The 25221-nt window shown below is 37.9% G+C and overlaps 1 protein-coding gene across 3 annotated transcripts in view; it reads right to left on the bottom strand.

Annotated features, from left to right (window-relative positions):
* Nucleotides 1-25221, bottom strand: part of GRM5 (glutamate metabotropic receptor 5) — a gene marked incomplete at both ends in the record, with an annotated part of 230135 nt that overhangs the window by 176588 nt on the left and 28326 nt on the right. The gene's annotated exons all lie outside the window — the stretch shown is intronic.

Genomic DNA, 25221 nt, shown 5'->3' with positions numbered 1-25221 from the left:
AAGGAAACTGCATTTTGTGAACTGAGAATGCAATGAAATATGTGTTTCTTCAAAATTTTTGTAATGATGAGGAGAATACATGCTGATTTCCATCATCTACCTGTTTATTTCCATTACATTAAACAGTAAGTTCTGCCAATAAAGATTAAGCAACAGAACAATTATTTTTTAAATCCATTGTTCAAACTGCTATCTTCCTTTCCACACATGGCCATAATAATCAGCAGAAAATGAAACAGAATGTAAATGGATATAAAGAAAGAGATTGTATTATGAATTATATATATTATTGTACTGACAGCTACAAATCCTCCCTTGTCTTTCCTTTTTCCCTTTTCCTTTTTCCCTTTCCATTTTCTTGCCATTGTCTTTCTTTTTTTCTTTTTCTTTTTCTTTCTTTTCCTCCTCTCTTTTTGTGGTTTTCACATGCCCTCTGAACAGAGAGAAGCTGTGAGACAAGCAGAGAAGAAGGAAAACACAATTCTTATCTGGCTTGCTGTGCCTGTGTTGTGCTACAGTAGAATGCAATAAGGAGATTGTTTACCCACAGTGAGGATGTTTTGTTCCCTTGGCCTATCAGGGCCAAGAAGTGTGTGTGGGACAGACCCGAGAGGATCAGGGATGAGCGCAGTTCTGTGCAGTTGTGAGCAAGAGTGAGTGCATGGCAGATTCAGTTTAGAGGAAATGTACACAGTATAGAATAATAAAGTAATTCATTAGCCTTCTGATGATGGAGTCAGATGCATCATTCTCTCTCCCTTTCGATGGAGTTGTCTTTGATTTACGATACCTTTTCTCTTCCCTTTCATTTTACTAAACGCACTTTAAGCCTGAGAAGCACCAACGGAAATAATTTGAGGGAAGGCTACAACTATTTGAAAACCATGTCACATTCTCTACTTTGTTCAGTCTGAAAAATTCATGTTTTCTCCATCTGTACTGCAGATCAATTGAGATGGAATTGTTTAGTACAGGATTCTAGTGAGGGCGTTCGTTCTTGCTTGTTTCAGCCAAAAAAAAAAATATTATTACTTATTATTCACTCTGTCTGATCGCAGAGTAACAGGTTCCTTAGGGATGTACAGGCAGCTGTTCATTTATCTGAAAATCCATGAGCATGGTGATTGCCAAAACTCACTGGTCTTTCCAGGACTGCTCAAAAACTCTAAATAAACCTGCACTTTGTTTTTCCTTAGATGTGAATAAACACCTTGTGTAGCAGGCAATGCATTATTCCTTCTGCAACTCACGGTGCACCTTTGAGGTCAAGGCATGGCTTAATGACCTGGCAATGTGGGAAGCACAGGTGGTAGTGTAGGGGACACAGACCTGTGGCTGTCCAAACTTCATTCACAGTTGAAATAGACTGATACCAGTCACACTGGCAAGAATGCCGTGGCACAGAATCACAGATGCACTGAGGATGGAAGACACTGCTGGAGATCTCATCCAATGCTGCTGCTCAAGCAGGTCCACCAAGAACCAGTTGGCCATGGCCAGGACTTTTTGTTGTTTGAACATCTCCAAGGATGGAGACTCCATACGTTGAATTTCACACTGCTCATTAGAAGAAAGTCTAAAAGACCAGCATCATTAAATCTCCCACAATTTCTCACAATTATTGATTGTATTTAATTATTATAAAAAGTAGGAAATTTCTGATTTTTTATTTTCCCAGTCCTTTGCTATTCTTCATGGAATAGTAAACTGTGGATGTTATCAGTATGTGCACATCCTAAGAATTTTCTCTGTCTTGAAGTGGACTGCTTGCCATCCCATAACAGCTTTAAAAGGACCAAAGAGGACAAAAACCGATCTGTTTAAAAGTGAACTTTACTTAACTTGATTTTTACTGTTCTGTTTAATTGTTTTCTTCCAGAAAGGGCAAAGGTTGTGCATACACTGCAAATCATAGTTGATAATCTGATGAGTCTTTATTCTAATGCTTCATTTTTAATGTCCATACACACATTGATTGGAAATCATTACTAATTCCGGTTATCTCCTTTGGGACACAGTTCGGATCAGGTTCACCAGTGACAAAAATGTTATAACACAAGAATATAAACTGAATTTTAGTTGTTTCCTGACAATGGATACCAGGGAAAAAAAAAAAAACCCAGAATGATAATCTTTTGTTCTAAGAACAAAAGATAAATATAAATAATCAGGCACTTTAACCCCCACTGAGTTAGGGCTGTATTTTGCAGCAGATCAGGTAAGTGCTAGAGTACAGCATGCCCTATCAACATCCCAACATGTGTAAGGATTTAGTGGAGTTGTTTCAAGCTACTCTGAACTGACCAATATGTTTTACAAATATAGCTGGCTTGTGAACATATTCCTAAGTCTTTCCCTCCCCTATTGGCATCTATTTTGATGAGGTCTGTTTTTAATCTGCCTTTCTAAGCCCACCTGAATAAATCATTGTTCTGTTTTGTTATTCACACAAATAGTAATGATAATTTATTGGTCTCCAATCAGTGATTACTTAATAAATACAAGTCTCCCTTCCAAGATGCCACTATCTATATAAATTGTGAGAGATTACAACTAGAGTTCTTGAATACCTAACAATCTTCTTTCTCTTGCCCTTTCTCCCTTGTTGATGGTGCACAGTGTTAAAAATCAGTATTGTGATTAGCCAAGGAACAATTTATTGTATTCTATTATGTGGCTAAGCACGTTTCTCTCTTTATTATTTTACCCTTATCCTTTGAAGCATTTATTTAATTGCAAAATGCCACAGAAAAAAAAAAAAGCGGTATTAACTAAAAGCTTGTATCAGGAAAAAAAGCAAACACAAAACCACACAAAAACCCTCCAACACTAGAGGAAAAGAAAACACAACAAAAAAAATCCCAAGTCATGAAAGTAAAACAAAACAAAACCCTCACAAAGAAACAACAAAACCAAATCAAACAAGTAGTCAACACTTTTGAAGTGGATTGGGATTTAAAAATAGTGTTGCCCATCAAATTCAGAATTTTTTCTTGCTTAGCAGTGCTTACAAATTCATCTCTTTGCTGGTAGATTATTACACCCATCAGTTTTATGGAAGCAACAGGACTATTTTCCCCACTTTCTTCTCTGATTTTGCCTGACACTATAGATTTCTCCTTGTTGTCTTGTGGAAAGTTCTTTTTTTATTTGCAGTTAGTCAGATTTACCATGTATAGGCTAGCATTCTCCCATTCCTGTTAGCTGTCAAAAGCTCATTAAAAGTGACTTTCTTCTTGCTCAGAGGGCTGGATGGTCTCACTAGTTTGAGTCAGTATTTTGTGCATTACCTTCACTAGCTCCTCCAGAGAGAGCCCAATAGCCTCCTAAATCCTGTCCCATGTTCTGTGGTCATGCATTTTTTCTGGAATACTTCCTGTCTTTTACTGTGCATAGCTTGTCCACATTATTATTAAAGAACCTCACCAGATGGGACCTTTCAACCTGATGCAGGTCCAAGAAGAGATCGTTTTTCTTTTGTAGAAAGGTGCAACTCTAATTGATGATTCTCCCCATATGAGAGAAATCTCTGACATCTACGTCTGGCTCCCTACCTCTCTAAATTCTTTATGAATAACTCTATATCCTTTCCCATTCTCCACATTCGTATACTTAGAAAGGAACTCCAACAGCCAAAAAATCACACACAGTCTTCAGGTTTATTCCAGAATAAGGGGAAACAAAAAAGACAAAATTTTTTCAAGGAGAAGAAAAGGCTAGAGAAAAACAAAGCCTACCTTTGTGTATGCCTAGGCTTAAGAATCCTTGGAAGCTGTTTCCCACACTACAAAGGCATAAGAAATTTTCTGAAATTAAGATACCCTTATTGATTATACCATTCCTGCATTTCCTGAGGACTGGGACTGTGTAATGCTAGACAGACCGCTGCATCACTGCCTTTATACGGACTTGAAGTTGCAAAGAAATCCACAAGCCAGACACAAGTCAGAAACAGAACTTTCCTTTTTATATTAACAGTTTTTGTCATCTGTGATTATTAGGGCATGGATGCAGAGGTTCACCTGTGATCAGGCACTACACTAATAAAATATTTCATGATGTTGCAGGAAGGGAAAGTAATATTATGTATGCAGGTTGTCAACTCTGTCTGCTGTAATTACATTAAGGAGATAGCAACATGGAAAGAAATGAGACGTATTAGGGGTGGGAAATGAGGTACTAGCTTAATGGAATTGCTGACCAAGCTAGAAATTACCAAGGCAGCGCTGCTATGATGATAAAATAAAGGTATCAAGCCAACAAAAATCGTGGCAAGTGAGGAAAGAGTAAATGAGGATGAGCTGTTGATTACAGAGGGAATGAGAATAGTGAATAGGAAGAAATTTGGAGAGGAAAAAGGCAAATGTAAGACACAGTGACTCACTTGGCAAAGGCCTTTCACAGTCAGGCAGCCTAAATCTTGATAACCACAGCTTGGAGCATAATAGCAAACATGCAATTTCTCTGACAATATGAGTGTCCAGCTGATTAATGAGGTCAGGATATACCTGTGGTGCTTTCCCTTCCACTGGCAGCTATGATCCCTAATGCTACTTCCTAAAAATGCTATTTGAATCATTGTTATTACTGTTGCTGTTCTTGTTAATATTACTGTTATCATCATCAATAGCATTGCAGAAACTCTTTAAAACTTTGAATATTTTGAGGATTTGTCTAATTTGAAGATAACAAAATTATTTTTCAAATTCTCCAAATTCACCAATAGTTTTGCCCTGAAACTGTCCCTTTTTTCTTGTTCTGCTCATGAGGAAATATGGGATTCTTTCAAAACAATTAATGTAGCACAGTAAAGAGCTACCAGAATATCTCTCTCTCTACCTGTCACAATTTCCACATGGTTTCTTATATAAAAAATTAAATCTGTATTTTTTCTTCCAAGAATAAAAGCATCTGTTATTAAAAAAGTGTTCCTGGAGAGTAAATGAGTACTCCAGTCAGGTTTTTACCTGTAAATCCTGAGGAAGTGGTGTTAACAAGAAAAATCTGCATGGTCCAGTGTCATTGCTTAAGCCCAGTTGAACTCAGGACACCCAATCATGCAAAGAACTCCTTCAATGCAGTTCTTTTATAATCATTAAATAATAATTTTCTACATTTATTATGGGGACAACCAAGAACAGACTTCAATAGTGCCTCTTGCTATTAAGTTTCCTGCAACAACATATGTGTCTACAGAACTCAAGATTGTAGGAATGAGTATAAATAAATCTACCACACCTTATTCATAAAAGAGTGAAAATTAAAGTGAAATTTAATTTTTTATTCACTGCTTTATGATGATAGAGAACCCTCATTCTTCTCTACATTTGCACAGTTTTCCTGAAAATTTTCATGTCCCTGAGGGTTTTTTTTTGTTTTTTTTTTTTAAGATTTTAATTTCAAAATAATGTTGATTAATCTAATTGAATAAAAAATCCTCAAAGAGGCAGAGGAAAGTTTTATGTGGATTATCACAGGGCTCCTATAACATTGCAACATCTGAATTTCACTCAAATAAAATTTCCTTTAGTTCCATTCTGGGCTACTGAGCAGAGAAGCAAAATCATAACACTTCCACCGGGGTTTCTGTGCACACTAAAATTCAGTTTCTCTCTGTTGGATGGCTCCAGAAACCTGATAGCTCCACACTGATAACTTGCCAGTGCTATTCAGTCTCCTTGTCACAAAAACTTTGGTAGTTCCTTAAATGAGTTTTTACCAAGTTCTAAATGACAGAGACAGAAATATTGTGGTGACTCTGAATCTCTCATGCAACCTTTGCAGTAGACAGTGCACAAAAGAGAAGGTGAAGTGAGCATCTGCCCCAGCACCCCTTGAGCCTCTCAGGCACAGAGCAAGGAGAACTCTGAGGTCTCTGAGGACAGAAATCACAACTGTCCTCTGATGTCACTGTCAGCACAACATGAGCCACTGAGTATGATCCTCACAGATCCCCGAGGGTCTGTCTGACCTATGTGCACAGTCTGAGCTCAACAGCACAGGGCGGTGGAGATCACTGCACACAAAGAGGGCCAGTGGTTAAATTACTCTACTTATGGGCCACCAATAACAAGGGGCACAATTTAACATCTTGGAAGAGAAAAGAATAGAATCTGACAATCTAAAAAAGAGAAACTGAGGCCCAAATCTCAAATGGTGTAAATGCAGGAGACAAAGTCCTTTTTCACAAAGGTGGGGAACAGACAATTTTTGGGGGGTTATTACATCCCCAAATCATCAAGCCAGCATCAAATAGGGCTTAAAGGTTTCAGACAGAGCTATCTGCTATCCTTATCAAAGTGTGCCATCCTATATGAATCACAGCAGAAGCGAGCATGCATGATTCAAGAGGGCACAAGTCAATAAATCCCAAAAATCCCCACATATCTGGAAATTGCAGTCAGCTGCTAGGGATGTTGAGTGGGATATGATTAATGTCTTAAAATATTCAGCCTTGTGGAGAAAAATCAGACCTACTCTGCAAATCATCTGATAGGCAATTATGTTTAAATAATTCAGTGCTATTACTTAAAGGTGAAATCAGCTTCTTACATCTGAGTTTCTAAGTTGTTGTCAGCAGGTTTCTATTAGTAGGTAATGTAGTCTATAAGTCCTTGTTCATTGAATGGATCTTATTAAAGCAGAACATATTATTTTTATATGTCCTTTTTCTTTACATGATGACTTTAATAGTTACTTTTACTTCCAGTATTGTTCAGTATCCACATTTTCACTGACAATTGAGACAAAGACATAAGGTATTTATACCTTAATATTCATTCTGTGGGGGATCAATAGCTTCAGTATGGAATATATTATGTATTTTTCATCATAACCTTCTGCTCTACATACTGAGGAACATTTGAAGGAAGAGTCTTAGAATCCAAAATGAAAAAAACACAATAGAAATAGTCCAGCCTGTTAGGTCCTGCTTTCAGTTCCAAAATGCAGTAAACCTGTTTATCACAGTACCTTTTGAGAGGGATTTGAGTTACAGGTATGCATACAGGTTATACACAGTGCGTTCCACATGTCACGGCACATTTAAGCTGGGAAGCTCCGAGGTCTGTCGGCAATCAGCATTCTCCTCACTTCTCTATTTAGGTCAGACAGCAGGATGCTAATAATACAGATCATAGTCTGCATGGTAAATTTTCTTCTTTAATCCTAAAATATTTATCAAGGTCTCAGATCTTTAGATGCAGCAGTCATAACTTCATTTGAAAGAAAGACATTTTCTAGCTGAAACTGTGTTCTCTGATCATATTTTAGCAGGAAAGACATTTATTTTTCTAAAAGCTTGCTTAAAAAAACCCCAAAAACCACAAACAGGCCTACACTTAAACACTTGGCTGAATCAGCTGAGTCAGTATTTTTTATCAAAAAGCAATTATGTTATTAAATCCCAATTCATCAGAACAGTTTTAATTACTGCATCCTTCTCTTCATCTATAATGGAACTGAGAAGTCCATTTTCCTTAATCAAGGTCACAGAGACATTCATCGATATCCATTTTATGTCACCCTGACACAAGCTTATTTAAACCTTCAGTAAACAGAGAGACCAGACTTCACTCTTGGTTAGTCTTCAAGAGCTCCAGAAGAGTGGTAAATTGTCCTTTCATGCTCTCTGAAACAAAATTATGAGTGTTCTTTTTTCAGCTCCCTTACAACAGTTTCTAATATTCATTGCTTTCAATTTACCAGAATATAACTGGTAGTTTTATTAAGTTATATTAAGAGAAGTTCATACACTTAGTAAAAACATACTGTTTTAAATTATCATTAATCTCCTTCCTTTTTGAGGATCATGAACTGTGATTATTAACTCAAATTATTTTAATTAAAACTTCATTAGATTCTAAAATTAACATATCAAATGCGATGTGGCATTTGGTGTAAGAAGTAAACACAGAATTTCAAAAGCAGCTCTGTACACACCCCACAGTGCCTGACACCATAAATTCAGTGAAGGAAATGTCACCAAGGAATTGAACACCCTGTAAGTACAGCAGAAGGCAGAAACACTGGAGGGTAGATCAGAGCAGATACATTAGCAGAATGCAGAGAGCACAGGCACTTGATTAAGACGAGAAAATTAACATCCTGCAGAGTCATAAAAGCCACCTTCATGGTGTGACTCAGCTTTTCAAAGAGAAACTCTGCACATGCATATTTCCACACTGATTTACTGCTGCCACTGCACAAACTGCCTTGTTTTACAAATTATTAGGTAAGGCCAAGCTCTTTGCTTCATGTACCACAAGGCTGTCAAGGTCTTCTCCCTCTGCGCCGTACCTGTGATCTTGTGGAGGCAGGAGTTGCAGTGTGTATATATCTCTACACGTGTCTCAACTCATGCTTTTAGATCTTTGAAGCCAGTAAAAGAGCAGCAGGAGGTAAAACTCAGCTTTGTTCCACCAGTAATAACACTCCTCGTTCTATGGAAATGGAGTATCGTTGAGGCTGGAAGGTAAATCTTGTGGATGAATGCCCCTCCCAGACATGGATTGACCTTGTTTGGTCAACCTTGAAACACCATCAGGGATGAAAATTCCACAAAATTTCTACGCAGCTCATTTTGGTTTTTGATCATCATCATTGTGAAATCAGAATTTTTTGTTTCCTGCTTTTTTGTTCTTTGTACTGCATGTGGCTTCTTGATCATCATCACTGTGAAATCAGAATTTTTTATTTCCTGCTTTTTTGTTCTTTGTACTGCATGTGACTTCCTGTCTGGAAACCTCTGGAGTGAATATGCTTTTAATTTTGTGAATTCTGCCTTTACACTCATTTCTAGAACTGAAACTCCTGCATCTAAGCAAAGTTTTGTCTCCTTCAGCACCTTTCTGTTGAGCTCCTCTGTACCCATATGTGAAATGGGGTTAAGCCATGGACTCAGACACAGGCCTGCTGCTGAGTACAGCATTTAACTGCATTTAACAGCATTACAGCCTTTAACTTTCCCTAACCTAAGAAGGTATCTGGATCTGATCTTTCACAAAGCAGTGCGTAGGATTTTGGAATCAGGTTGAGAACTTACTTTTCTTCTCAAAAGCATAGTTAAGATCCCAGTCCAAAAAAGGCAAGAAGTCCACAGCTTAAAAATAAAATAAAAATAAAATAAAAGAGCAACCCCAACGAATCCTAAAATATCTGACTATTTCAGTTACACTTCAACAGAAACCTCCTTAAGACTGTGATATTCAGTCAATCAATTATGTGAGAAGCTCTTGCAAAACTGTGACTGATTTCCATAGCTGGCAGTGACCAAAATTAGGAGTTCTTATCTCTAGAAGATCTTGTATATCTTGAACATGACTTTACATCCTTTTATCTGAGGTTTTGGATCTTCCAGATAAACTTTATTTTTACAACAACAGAGATTAAAAAAAGGCTAATTAGGATGTGCTGCCTAAAAAGAAAAGGCATACTCATTTTTAATAAATCAACGCTGCAAATTTTGATAATAAAGACTAACCCAATCAAAAACAATATTAATCATATTCACTCTTTTTTAATACTTTAAAACATAAGAAGACAAAACTGCACAAACAATATTTGGATGCTAAATTTATTTAGAGGCCTTTGTCTTCCTATACTAAGAGAGAGGCTCTCTATTTTTAAGTCAAATGCTTCTTTACAGGGGAAAAGAAAGTGATTGCCACTCATTAATTTTTCCTCTTCAGTTCATATTTGGAAGGTGTTTCTCCATTTTAAACATATTTTTATTTACTTCCCAGGAAAGCTGACAGCTCCGTAATAAATTCTGTTCCTGTCTGTAAGACGCTTACTGCGGTAACACTTCTAAATAGGTGTAAATAGATTTTGTGGCATAATGTTTTTTCACACTACCACTCTCCTGTTGCCAGCTGATACTAATCACACTTCTAATAATCTATGTCTTGACAGAATGTCTTGCATAAACTTATTCCTTTCTACAGCCTTGAGGCTAATATCAGCAGTATGCTTTCTTTCAATCTAATTCCAACAGCACGTTAGCATATGTACCTCTGCTTACCACTGTCACAGACCTGGAGATAACAATGTACAAATAAAAATCTGTCTGGATCACAGTACTAGCAACTCTAATAATTTAGTGCAAATCATGACAATTTTTTTTTAAGCCCCATGTCCTGAATTCGTGTGCTTTATAGGGAGAAATAAATGTCTTTTGGAACAGAAAAGTCAATGCAGATGAAGATCAGAAATCACAGCCAAAGAAAGAAGCCTGAAAGAATCAAAAACCAACAAACAAATAAAAGAATATTGATTTAATCACTGACAAATCATTTGGCAGAACCCTGCAGGTTTGGAATTGTCTGGCTGAAAGTTTTGGGTTGTCTTTGGGGGAGGAAAAGGGCACAGAAACAATTAGTATATAGCTCCTTGTGGAGAGGTCCCTCACCCTATTACAGTTCCAGGCCCTGCAGTAGGGCTGCACCTAGGGCCGGTAAGGGCACTCATTTGTTTTAACTATCATGGATCCTGGTAGGCTCTGAACTTATCCATGATTGATGGAAGGCAGTAAAATGTCTTTCAGAGATCAAGAGAATTAGATGTGACAATTTTTTGGCTGTCAGAACATGAACTTTTGAAGACTGATGGAGCAGCACAAAGAGTAGACAAGGACTGAAGGATGTCCAATGATAAAATAACCTAATTTGCACAATGATGGAAAAGTCTAAGGAAAGAAGTTTCACCCTAAACTATCTTCTGTTTGCAGAGTGAATATGCAAAATCTTCAGAAGATTAAAAATAAGATTTTTAGGTATTGATGCTTATTCATCTTACTAGTTGCAAGCCATTTGTGATCTATTGTCTCTGAAAAAGTTAGAGAGTAACAGAATTGTGGAGGTTCAACATTTTGCTTCTCCTGACACATCTACCTCTCTGTTGTGTTGACCTGAAGAAGAACTAAATTGTTTTGTGTTTTAAGAACACTGCTGCTTCTCTCCTTTCAGAATAGCAGCATTTTAAGATCTTCAGATGCAAATGATGCATTTTTTCCTAAAGTACAAAATTATTATTAATATTTAAACAAGTCAACTGTTAAGGTTCTTGTATCCTAAATCAAAGCATTATTCCAATGCCTGTTGCCGTAGAAACTAAACGTTTCAAATCCTCCATGAAATGCTATTTGCTTCCAAAATAGACAGTGGACTTTTCATTCTGTTCATTCTTTATTTGAATAATTTAAAAAAGCATGTCCTTGAATATGTTGATGGCAGTATTACTGAAGATAGTTCTGCTTTGTTCAGCAGTCTTTCAACTCAAGAAAGAAAATGCTGTCAGTTTGGAAATGGGATGCTATACTTCTGTAGTGCAAGAACATTAGAAAAGCTGTTTATTGTCTAAATGAATCCTGCAGGCTTTCAGTTAGGTTCTTTCAAACCACAGATACGCGACAGAGTTTTTGATTGTGGAATTGTTAAATAAAAACTTATTAAGTAGAAACATAAGCTAAATTATATAGAAATATGTCTCCAAGATAAGGGGGAAAATGCATTAGATTATGTGAAGATCTTGGTGGTATTTCCACCAGTCTTGATGGTATTTCCAGAGAAGATGGTGAGAGACACACTATGTTTTTGTTTCAGCCTTTAACTAGAGTTTTATTTTCTGACACAGCTTCTAAGAGACCTCTTCACCCATCTGTTTCCCCTTATGCAAAATCACCTGGAGTTCAGACACGTCTTCTGGCTAGCGTCTAACTTCAGCCAAAACATTTATTACTTTTCTAAGCCATCATGGGTTCACATCCACAAAATTTCCTTTCTGAATCTTGTGGACAAAGAGAATGTAGAGCAACAGAAGCGGTTTCTTCTGAACAAAAGCAGATTCATAATGCTGAAAGGAATACAAGATTCAGAGGAAAAACTGAGAGTTATGTTTTATCAATTTGTTGCCCTCAAAGCTTTTTTTTTTCTCAGCCATCATCAACAGTGTTAGGATCAGTCACCTCCATGGTTACTTGTTTAAAATCATGCTCTATATTCCTGCTGTTGTTTTACTATTTTGCCTGATTTTGACAAGTTCTTTTTATCTATCTGCATGGATGCAAGTGAGGTGATATCAGACTAACAGACTAAGGTGTATGCAAGATTTATAAAGAAAACACACTTACACATTTCTCCCTAGCATATTGTTCCTTCCTAGCCTGGTCTGCAAATAGATGCAGAATTGCCTGTTACAAAATAAGGCACATTCTCATCCTTTCTCTGATCATGAAGTTGGTCTAATTTCCTGGATGGAAAAGGATACAGGTGCCTTAGTGCAGATTCACAGTGTTACTTTGGTAGCTGTGAAAATGTAGCCACATGCGTACAAATTTGCCATTATTGGTTAAAGGCCACATATTTTTTTCTTTCCCTAACACTGTAGGGTCTTCCTTAGTTTGAGCTAATTCTATCTTGCCTTAGCTGAGATAGCAGTAGTGTAGCAATCAGCTGATAATTGCCCATATCTGTTTCAGTTTTAGATTGGCTTTGAACCACCCAAAGCATAAGGAACTGTCTGGATTGTCCCACTCTTCAGTATCTAAGTGGCAAGTGGCACTCCACAGGGGTCAGTATTTGGAGTGGCACTGTTTGACATCTTTGTTAGTGACATGGAGAGTGGATTGAGGGCACCCTTAGCAAGTTTGCTGATGACACTGCTGCTGGAGGGAAGGGATGACGCCCAGATGGAACTTGATAGTCTTGAGAGCTTGGCCCATGTGAACTTCATGAAGTGCAGCAGGGAGAAGTACAATGTAGATTTTGATTAGATATTAGGAAAAAATTGTTCATCATGAGAGTGGTCAGACACTGTAATTTTCAGGGAAATTTTTGGCTGTCCCATCCCTGCAAATGGGACATCCAAAGACCAGGTTGGGTGGAGCTCTGAATAACTTGGTCTACTTGGAAGGTGTCACTGCCCCTGACAGGGGGGGTCAGAACACCATGATCACTAAGGATCTTCCAACTCAAATCGTTTCATGATTGTGTGATTTGTAAAATTGTCTGATGCAGCTGATAAAGTCAATTAATATAGTAGAAACTGGTACGTTTTCTATGTATCTATGATCAAAAATATGAACACAGTGGACAATTACTGGTCCTTGTAGGTCTGGTAATAACAGAACAAAAAAAAGTGTTGTATGGAACTGCAATTCATTAGGAAAAGAGCTGTTAGGCAGATTGTGTCAAAAACCATATAAAAAAACTTTAAGCAGATACAGCTGGGAAAAAAGAGAGGGAAGAAATCAGCCATTCCCATCCTACTCTTCCTCCTGAGAAATGAGTGCTAAGATATTCTACAGTAGGACACCCCATTTGCCCACAAACACACACACACACAGACACACACACACACATTCTCACTTCTCAGTGAAGACCAGATAAGAATTTAGCCCAAATTTTGAACGTAAGGCTCTGCTTATCAGGTGTGTTCTCTTCTTGCCCAGAACAAGACATTAAACTGAAGAGAGTATCCAGCTTGGTCACACACGCATTAGAGTGATGTGGGTTCCCTGCAGTCTTGCAATACATCTGTGTGTCACATGGATGTGCATTTTGTGTACTAGGGTGTCTCAGTAGCAACCAAAACTCTGTTTATGCAGCTGAAATCCATAGTCAGTTTGTGAGAGTTTTAATCCTGCCTTCCAAGCCACCTTTTCAGCCACAGAGGAAAATCACCATGTATGTGCCTTCCAGTCACACAAGCTCTGTCTGCACAGGACTGCTGCCAGCTACATCTGGCAATCACCCTAACACTGGTGAAAGGAAGTATACAAAATCTCACTGCAAAATGTTGTGCCTTAGTTCTCTTCCTGTTTTACTGTGGACCCAGAAGGAAACGATGAGCAGGCCAAAAATGAAGGACAGTACGTGAATTTATGAGCAGAAAGTCAGAGAGGTGAAAGTTAGCTAGTTGGTGGGTACTTCTAGGTATGGAAAAATATCAAGTAGTGAGAAATTCTGTGCAGTAGGCAGTGAAAGGTAATGGTTATCATAGGAGACTCAGATTAGCGACCTCAGCAATTCAAAAGCAGGTATCAAAGAAAATAATTTCAATCTTTCAGCTACGTAATGATACTGTAATACAAATTAGTATAATCAATGCTTAATGGAAGAGACATTAGATTTTGAACTCAAAATATCTCCTTTCTTCTTTTGTTCCCTGCCACTCCTTAGGTTTCCTGCTTTTCATATGACATGGCTCATGTACAGTGCTTGGGGCTTTCATTGCATCACCAGCATCAAAAGCAGGCTTGCCAATAATTTCAGCAAAACCAGGAAGAAGACTTCAGAGCATATCACAGGACTTATTGGCTGTGAATAGTTCATTTGTGATGTCCCCCAAAAAATGTTCTTGGCACAGCAATTGTGCAGTTCATTCTCCTCATATGATCACGGGTGGGGCAAATGGGAATGCGCAGATGCGTCAAGAGGAGCGTGATGTCTATGGTGGTTTTATCCTTGCACACTAGTGAACCCTCAGGGGGTAAAGCAGAGTTTGCTACAGTGATAGATTTCTCCTTTTTTTTGTAAGCACGTCTTTGTCAGAGAGACAGCATGCAACTGCGGTTCTCTGCTGTCACTAAGCAAAGTTGCCACCAAGTTCACTTGCACTTTGGCTGAAGAATTTTCCCGTATTGCCAAAATATGAGAGGGCTATTCCTTCCACTAATAGGATCTTTTATGGAAAAACACAATGACAGCTTCTTCTTCCTGTTCCACATGAAGATTTCTGCATAAATTTAATCAGTATATCACGGACCACCCACAGGCTGTCACACAAAGCACTTCCAATATAAGAGACAAGCTCACTGTACAGCTTCTCAGTTATGGACCAAAACCCCCTCATCTAAATTCAGTTCATTCTTTAGCCAAGCACTTCTTGCAATCAGTGCCTAGCAATTTAGTTCGTAACGTCTGTTTTCCCTTGAAGTTTGCTTGGAGAAATAGCATACTGGTAAAATATAATCAGCTTCCCAACCTATTTTGTCCTTTCTTTCAAGTGGGTGGACAGACAGTAACCATTTAATTTATAATTCAATCCTGCATATTTACAGATCTAAATATCTAAGCAATATACCTTCAAATTCCAGGAGGGTGTGCACTGACTATCCAATCTGAAATATATTTGAACATTTGGATATATATAGTCATCAAGATATACTGGATAAGATCATGCACCCATCTATCCATCCCATCCTCTAGCTTTGCACATTCAGGAGACAAAAGATGGTGCTTAGAAAGGGCACACTTAAAAACTGGCAAAGATATCATGATGGTAAAGATCCTCCCTCAGCTTTTAGTGGAACACAAAACATTGTTCTACCTGTAAAAAAATTCACTGATATACATCACCCATTTTCAGCAGAGGTAAACTGTGGTCCAGGAAACTAATTTTTCCCTAATAATAACCAGTGAATTCCTCAACTTGTCTACTTGAATAGAAGGTGATGGACATTGCATGTACACCCTCATTCTCTTCCTGGGGGAGACAAGGTGAGACAGTGAGCTCTGGAACCTCGTAGACTAATGACATCACTCAGCTGAAATCTCCCTTAGTGAAATCATTCTCTGACCAGTGTAAAACCTATCCAGTACTTTCTGTTTTTCATCTCTACATGAAAAGCAGTATCACTTCTATCTGTCCTACAGGCATGCAGTCAGGCCTAATTTCTGAACCACTTGGAGACTGTCAGAAGAAATATCTGCACAAATGCCTATCAATTAGAAGAGTAGATACGTGCAAGCCGGGGGCAATTTTTTAAGTGTGCTAAGAATAGTATGAGATCTAGAGTGAAGTATTTGAGGTTTAAATAGGGATGCATGGGATGTTTTTTTCTCACCCTTATACCATCTAGTACTGCAGCTCCTTAATCCCAGTGGGATTTGTACAACTTTGTCTTGTCAGTAGTCATTACAAAATATTGGTGATGTGCAAGTCTCGGGGAAGGGTTAGCATTTGTACAGGCACTGAAATGTATCCTAGTTATAACAGTTTGCCAATGGAATAAACTTCCAAGGGATGTAGTAGAGGCCTTATTCCCAGAGAACCTGAGGAACAGGTGAGAAAAATCAATGATGAGAAACCAACAACAGAACCAAGGAAAATATAATGGGCTAGACTTAATCATGTGGATTCTTCTGATCCTGTTTTGTGATATACTACCTATTTTTCAGCATTTGTTTATTGAACACATTAAAGCAACCAAGTATTGATGCTTTCTAACAATCAGGCTGAGGACACTGAGTACCTTCCACTCATGAGTAAAATGTAAGTGGCTCAGATATCCATATATGAGTTCATACAGGCCATGAGAATGGTAGATTCTTAAAAAATTGTCAAGTCTTAACATAATCATTGTTTATGACAACTTTTCTGAGTTATAGTCTAGAAACAATCATCACTATCTGTGTGGAAAACAGAGATGTGACGCTGGAGATAGGAGGAAATCTGAAAACCCAAAATGCACGTGCCAGTAGCAGATGATTTGGAACTCTTAGAGCACAATCAGATTCTCAGATGAATATATTATCATATTTTTCTCCTTTACCAAGATAATTTTCTTGCTTTTAAAGCCTACATGGAAATTATAGTCTGTGTGACTATTTTCACAATTTATCTTAATTAACAGCCTGAGTCTTCTTGTACATTCCAGATATTTTTATATTATGTAACCAATTAGCACTGTCTTTATTCCCTTAACTCATCAATGGAAATTTCCTTGCATATAAAGAAAATTTCCAGCTTCATCTCATTTGATGATAGGACTAATAAGGTCTGGAAACCAAATAGGTTGTGTAAATGTAGGTGTTTTTAAGAATTCTGATTGAAATATCAAACTCTATAGATATGCTAGGGAAAAATTTTACTGGGGTGCAATAACCAGCAGGAAGAGGGGCCTTCAGGAGTTCAAAATTATGTACCAAGGTGAAACCATGATGTTAAAAGTCATATCCATTTAGCTATGCCTTGCCTGGCAACCTCCAGTGTCTCTCAGCACTATTTCCAAAATTTAAATTGGAAATAAGACTTATGCTTTTAATAATGAAGGTACTTAACAATTTAAACAAGTGTCCAATGGAAACATTAAATCCATTTTCACTTGAAACCTTTGATTAAGTTTTTTCTCATATTGGCCACAGATTAGAATAATAGCAGTTTGTTTTATTCTGGAAGAAAATAATTCCCAAAGCAAATTAGTGCTAGTCAAGGTGCTATGCTATACAGGCTGGACAGAATATGAATTTTCATTTATATCTGACTCAATAGGAAAAATGCTGCCAGACCTTTTAGCTCAGAGTTGATATTTCAACATCAAAGTAAAGCAAACACATCAGTGTCCCTCAGCTTTCAAGACCCTCAACTTGTTTACGTGAAATAGAAACCTGGTTTACAATGAGCTGCCCGTACTATACATTTTAACATTAAAGACTTTTGACATTAAAGCCTTTTTCGACTGGATAAAAATAAGTTGCCTCTTTTTTTCTTGCAGCTGATTTTTTCCCCTAGGTACCCCAGTATTTGCATTTTACATAGCTGGTTTTTTACTCAGTACCACAGTTGTGATTTAATGTTACTATGAACGTAAGGACAAGGTGAAAATTATGGATTGAATTGATTGTGTACCATACAAAGCTTCAAAGAAAAATATTAAACAGTGTTAATGATGTGTAACATCTTGGTGACAAAGAGCATTTATATCCTTTCCTGCAAGTACATTTCTCTTGTGATTGAAAAGATTAGACTGACATAACATCCTTACAATGACAAACATCAAAGCCCAACCAGAGAATCAAAATTGCTGCACAATTCCTGCTGTAGGAGACAGCCAAGCTGATGGATGAGGCTGAGAGTGGCAAGTCTCAAAGGAGATAGTATTTAAAGCTCATTTTCTGCAAATTTTCAGTGTGATCTCCATTGCACATATATATCCCAATGCCATCATTCCATATGTTGCAAGTCTAACTGCTACACACCGGAGAATAAAACGTCTTTCAGATTAGGGGAAAAAAGATGTTACTCATGATAAATTAGGAACTGATGAGCAAATTGCCAATGAAACTACAGGAAAGGCAGGCAGAATTGCATGAAATGTGGTTGTAAAATTCCAAATTTAGTTTCTTGGATACAAATTCCTCATCTAAAACTCATGGAATCAAAAGTATAACCTGAAAAAATGTACCCAGACAAAATAAAATAGTAACACTGATATTCTCATTTTGCTACAATTCATTAAAATAAAATGTTTATAATTTAGACAAATTTCAGTAACAGACTGCTATCTAGGTAAGTTTCACAGAGTCGAAGATTCTGCCCAGTGTCATCAAAATTGCATGGTAGTGCCTATACCACACATCTTCCTTGAAATTGTCTAGCTGAAAAAAAATTAATAAAGAAAACAAAAGACTTGCAAATCCTTGTGGAGCTGAAGGGAGTCTCCCATCCTTGTTACCAATGAGGTTGATGTCAGCACTTGTAAAGAACATCAGCTTGTTCTGAAAAGAGGCTCAAAGGTAAAGCAATCAGTAAATGCCAGGGATCAGCTGTTACAAGGGGGTGAGAACTTGATGAGAGTAAAGTGAGGAAACCAAAGCCAGTGCCACAGACTCCCAGGGCTGGAAGGTAACCCAGGGTCATGTTGAAATAGGAAAAACTATGCCTTGGATCATTATTTCTCACTGGGCAAACTGTATGGAGCAGCCTTCAGGGTGACTGCAATCTGGCTGCTTATCCCAGCTACTCAACTGTGTCCTGGACTTTCTGCAAAAATGGTCATTTTACCAGGCCAGGGAGTTTGCTAATGGCTTATCAGGATGGGTAAGCAGGAATCACATACTCAGTTCAGGCTGAGGCCTGACTGCCTAGGTGACATTCTGCAGGAAAAGAGCTAAAGGTCCAGGGAACAGATTTAAACACCAAGTGCGCTCTTGCAGTGATGGAAACTAGTCATCCTGGGATCATGAAGAAAAGCATATGCATCAAACCAAGTGATTTTTCCCTTCTGCTTGTCACACGTGAGCCTCCAATTTGGAGCCAAGCACGGCAATTAAGATTAATAGGCAAGGAAAGTTGAATTTGTAACTCAGAATGAATACCAGACTTGAAGAAATCTTTTCAATGAGGAGAAAAAGGCAACTTTTCTGCTGCTGTTTGCCTTTTCTCTCAGGAGCTCAACCATGCCATTTTCATACACATAAACAGTGACCTGATGTTCTATAAGTAGGATATAATTATAACCATGATTGTTACCTATGGGCTTCTTTAAGGTCAGTGGGGAGGGGGGGTGGAAATAGGTGCTTCTAATGCAAAATTCATTTATGTCATTGACATATCAACCTTAGGATGAAATAAATCTCATTCTGAAGGTGCTATATTTTTCTTTTGGCAGTAGAGTTCCAGTTGAGACTTACTCAGAGGGAGACAGTAATGCTACAAACACATAACTTTCTGGTAAAACCCTCCTGTTTTATAGGTTTCAGTCTAAGGAATGCTTCAGGGCATAGGACTCCAAAGTGAGTATTCTCTAATGAAGCTTTTAAGAAAAGAACCCTAAGCTCCTATGGCTGCTGGTCAACACTTTCAAAATTTTGGTACTAGGGAATCTAAGAATAGGTTTTTGATGTTTTTGCATAAAGAAGGTACTTGCTTTTCCCATTCTTTCCTCCCAGCTTGTTCCTGGTCCTACTCATCTCTCTCCACCATCCCAGAATCACTCATGACTTGTGATAAACTTGGCTCAATTAATTTCCTTACCTAATTAAAATAATGGCTAAATTGTTCATTAAGAGCAATGTTCATGCAAATTTATTTATTTCCCTAATAGCTTTCCTTTGTTACTTTGGAAACTTCAATATCACAGATTAAGTTAAGGAGAAAACTGGTTTTCCAATGGTGAAATTACTTTCTTTAGCCTGTCATATAATTATCAAACCTTTTATTTTTCCCTTCATAAAATAGAACATGCAAAGGCAAGATAGTGTAGGGCACCTTTAGGAAGAAGCAATGTAAAATATTTGACATGTAAGGAGGACAGAAACAGCTCACAAGAGCCATACTTGAATACAAGATTTTATGTGCTTGTTTTATGGGTTTCAACTGGCTTCAACAAACTCTCTTTACATTAATGAGGGTTTGCACAACAGGGACTTAATTAAATGGGGGCTTAGTTTAAAAAAAAAAAAATGAAAGGGCTAAAGATAAGACCTGTGGTCAAAAGATGTGATTCCCTTCATTGATTGAATCTCCTGTAGCAAAACTACCAAAGTAAAACTTGGAACAATTTTTTCCGTTCACTTTGACATGCCAAATGTCCAGCAAATATTCTCCCTAATGAGGATGAACTGCACCAAAGCATTTGATTAATATCAGTTATCTATATACTTGGACAGGACAGGAAAAGGATGTTTATATCAGGGTAATAAAGAATAGCTGGGGGGCCTGTATCCTATTTGTGCTTTGCTTCTGGTCCAGCACTTGAATTTTTATGCAATATAAAGTGGTAACAGTCAAGCAGGTACTCACTGTTAGACAGGGTTTCTGTAGGATTTTGTGATCCTAACATTCTTTATGTGACTTTAAACAGTGATCAGAAGCATGGAACCCCTCTCCTATGAGGAAAGGGTGAGTTGGGCTCGCTTAGCATGCAAAAGTGAAGGCTCTGGAGAGACCTTATTGTGGCCTTACAGTACCTGAGGGGTGTTTTACAAGATAGATAGGAGACAGACTTTTTAATAGTGCCTGAAATGGTAGGTCAAGGGGGTAATATTCTTAAACTAAAGGAGGGTAGACTTAGACTAGATGGAAATGTTTCCTTATGAAGGTGGTGAAACACTGCACCAGGTTGCCCAGAGAGGTGGCAGATACTCATCCATGGAAACATTTAAGGATTTCATTGCAAGAAGGTTTTATAAATGTAATACTTATCTATTAAGACTGAAAGCAGTTAGAATACACAACAGAACTTAAAGCTTTGTAGTCAGCTTTAATGCAAAATTTAATGCATCTTTTGATAAACTCAAATTGAACTGATCAGTATAACTACTTCTAGCCAAATTCTCCTACATACCTGCACCTGTCCTGCTGTGCTAAACGTCTGCTGAACCTTAGAGAAAAAGAAAAAATGCCAATTCAGAAAGAGATCAGTCTGGGGATAAGGTCAAGAATTTCACTGATATTTATTCTTTACTGCTCTCCCTTGCCTACAATTTGTCAAGCTGGTGTACTAAAGTCATCTGAATAGATATTGCTGGCCAGATTGGCTTGACAGCTTACAAAAGAAGTCCAGGGCTCTTATTTTCTTCTGGCTGAATAAAAGCTCTGATGAGTAGAAAAGGATTTTTTTTCCTTCTGTAGCAGATATTTCTCAGCAAATAATAGATATATCTACATTTAGTTCAAACTTTGCTTCTGAATAATTGTCACAATTTTCCCCTTTTATTGTGGTCTAGTAGGTTCTTAATGAATGGAACAAACTTGGAAGATGTGCTCCAAAAAGCACACCTATGGTACACCAGCACAAATGAGCACTAACAGTGATGACCAGAGGAAAGCTACAAGCAAGGTAAAATGAAAAAGAAAGCAAATAACAAATAAAGATTTATGGTGGTGACCTGCAGTGCTTAGTACCAGCAGTCTTCCTCTACAAATACAGATGTTGTAACCCTACTCCATCAATACAACCACTGGAGAAATGCTACCAAGAATTCTGACAATCAACACCAGCTGAACAGTTTGACTCAGTAACAACTGCTTGCCCTGACAAGAAATTGAGCTGCAGCTCATCATGCTTTCAGTGTCTTTTCAGCTGCACTATAGGGAGGTATGGATGTACCACTGAATAATGCATGAGTTGTCTGCACAAACATCAGAGTTTTATGTTCAAGAGCTACCTTAAAAAGAGAATTTTGGTGCATAACATCAGTCAGCAACAATTCTCCCTTGCTAACCTCATTTTCCCAATGCCGTATATGATATGGTCTGGCTTATTTCACTTGCCAAATTCCTTTCATGAGGGAAAAAAACAAACTCCTCAAAGAATAGTTTGATTTTGCTTATCAAAAAACAGCTTACATTTTTAGTGAGTTTTCTCTCTCTTAAAAAATAATTAAATGTCCTACATGTTACTGAACCTATTTACTTTTTACCAAACAATGGATGGATACAAATGACAAATGATAATATTACTGAAGACTTGTGAGTCATAGTAAAATTTGTCATCAACTCAGATCAATCATACAAATGTTTACAAGTTAGTTACATGGAATCATTTTTGTAACATGTATGAGTGTGGTGGACATGTTACTGTGACTGGAGGGATGAAAACCATGGAGAAAACTGGCCAGGAGCCCGGGATTTTGAGTAGCATTGCTTTTATAGTCAGGGGGCAGAACAGAAAATCCATACAGTGAAAAGGAGATGCAAATGTTTGAATGGAAGATGTGGATTCAGATAAAGGAAGCACAACTAACAAGGTCATGTACCCTTCTTACTCCCTAGAAAGCCCACTGTGGGAATTTAAATTGCTTCAACATAGACCTGTGCATTTTGTGCTTCTTACAGCATTTTTTGGTTAGTGTGTTTTGAATAACTACTTCAGAAATTTACTATCTACAAGTGGGTTGTTTTTTGAGGGAAAATTCAAGAAGAATCTGAATTTCTGGCAATGGGTTTGGTTTTCTTTCAGTGGATGATGGTAAAAAAACACTTGGCACACCTTTGTGAAGTGTAGAATGGAGAATGCGTCTGCCATTTCATGATTAAAGCTTAGGAAAAAATATGTACCAGATCAGTTTTAAACCAATGTAAATTGAGTTTTTAGGATGCTAAAAATCCTATGAATTTTAGAATTAAAGAGTGGCATTCAATTAACTGAGAAATGTGTTTTGATTTTTTATTCCCCAAGCCTCCTAAACAATATAAACTGGGATGAAATAAACTGACAGCTTTTTTATGAGATTTTCCTTTTGCATAAGTAGCCTTAGTCTACTTATATGAGGACAAATGAGGGCTAGAGAAGTCTGACAGGTGATTTAGTTGGTTCATTTGTATGTAAAAAGAAACACTGTGGCATTAATTTGACACTAGCTAACACAGCATTTCCCAAATGGAGAGCCCTGCCCTTGTTGGAAAAGGCAGGGATTACCTGAGGGTAAGTGTTCCAGGAAGCTTTACAGTCATTTGGCATAGTCCTCAGTTTTTAAGCTTTGCTTAATTTTTAAAAGATTATTTCCAGCTTTTTAAGACTCAAACATTATTTTCAGAATGTACTCATGAATATTCACAAAGCCTTAGGAATCACCTCTTGAAATCTCAAACTGAGACATTCCTTCCAGGAATTGCTAAATTCATATGCCAATATTTTAAGCATCATCATAGCAATTATTTTACTGTGATCAGAATTTATGACAAAGGACAGAAAATATCTCTTGAAGAACACCAACATTAAAATGTGTGGTGAAAATTATGTCAGAAGTTATGCAATGAGGTGGCTGCAATAATATGGTAGATTTGTATCTGTTGTTTGGTCTTACTTTGTTTGCTTTTGTTTTTCTCTGAAATGGATGTTCAGTTTGCAAAAGGTAGATTGAGAGCATGGCTGTAATGTTACTTACTCTCAGAGAGGCAAAAATACAAGGAACTTTAGCAATAGAGGCAGTAGCTGTGAATTGTAGCTGGACATACTCCAACAGCATTGTAAACAGGCATTTCTAAGAATGAAGGTAACTCCAACCACCAAGAGCTTCTCAATCTGTTCATTTTTCACTTCAGCCTCTAACACCTTTCTAGAAGCTCATCCTTAGTTAATAACAAGCTCTGAGGCCCAATGTAGAACAAAAAAAACCCTTAGCATACTTCAATAGGCAGGCATCCAGACTAGATGATCTAATGATTTTCTTATTCTTAAACACTCTAGAAGTCCAAACCTGTGAAAAAGGATTTGAGAAATGAACCTTGTTTCCCATAACACTGCAACCAGACTACCCTTAGCTTCCTTCTCTTTCCTGGCTGCCTTTTTGCTGTTTGTTTTTCTCTCTCAGCATATCCAGACTCCAATTAGATTACTTACCTTTTGAGAGAGAGACTGGAGCATCCAGCACGAGGGGACGTTGAGATGGACCTGCAGGCTTGCTGTGCTCCACGAAGTAAAAGAAATCAGTGGAAAACCAGATCTTGCCATGGGTATTCAGGAGATGGCAGTGTTGCTCTCACCGTCCGCCCATGCTGCTGGAGATTTCATCTCAATCAGCCCTGTGTCAGTGGAAGTTTTCCAGGCTTTTCAGATCTCTTTTCTTTCCCCTCTCCAGTCTTTCAGCTTCTGTTTTGCTATTTTAAATTCTAATTATGCAACGGAACTGTACCCATTAAAAAGGATGTGTAATATGCATGGATAGCAACCTCAGGGTAAGGGACATGTTGAAGGCTCTCCAAAGCTCCCTGAATTCAGTAGCATTTTCCCTAACAACTCCAGAATGAAATAAAGCTGTTTTCCTCTATCTGGAAATACCCAGCAGGGCCCAGAACTGCATCAGTGTTCAGTGCCAGGCATTTGAGTGACTGCTGAATGTCAGAGCAGTACTCCAGTGAAAAAAGTGTGAGTATCCATGAGCAGAAGCAGAGTTAAACAAAACTCTAGAGGATAAAGGAAACAAGGCCTGACTGATACAGCAACCAGTGCTGATGTTACAGAGGCAGGTGCCAGCAAGCTGGAGCAAAGCAGAATTATGTTAACATCATTCTGATGATACTTGGCATCAATTACTCACAGCAGCAAGTAATGGGAATGTCTTATTGACTCTCTTAGCTTGCAGCACTGTGAATTCATACCTGGCAATGCTGCCCTGTAGGCAAACACTCGGCCAATTTTTCACCATGTGAGAGGGAATCAGGTGCCAGCTCCTCCACTATCCAGCTGGGAGCCAGAGGAGTTCCTGGAGTGGGAGCTAAAACTAAGCTGGGATACACAAAGACATGATTGATAAGACCACTAACGAGGGTACTCCAAACAGTACACATCATATCATTTGGGACAGTATGAAGAGTTTTTAAATTGAAAATCTGTCTAAGCCTCAGCTAAACTCTAAGCACTGCTTAAATGTAAATGGATATGTCATCTCAAAGTGTGGGCTTCATGGGGATGTTTAATTCATCGATACTTAATTCATATATGCAGAACCTTGATTTATGTGTTGTTCCACTACACCACTTGGCAGCTATCAGCAA

This window comes from Fringilla coelebs (genome assembly GCF_963513975.1).
Source record: "Fringilla coelebs genome assembly, chromosome: 2".
Taxonomy (NCBI): domain Eukaryota; kingdom Metazoa; phylum Chordata; class Aves; order Passeriformes; family Fringillidae; genus Fringilla; species Fringilla coelebs.
This window is presented reverse-complemented; position numbering and strand designations above follow the sequence as displayed.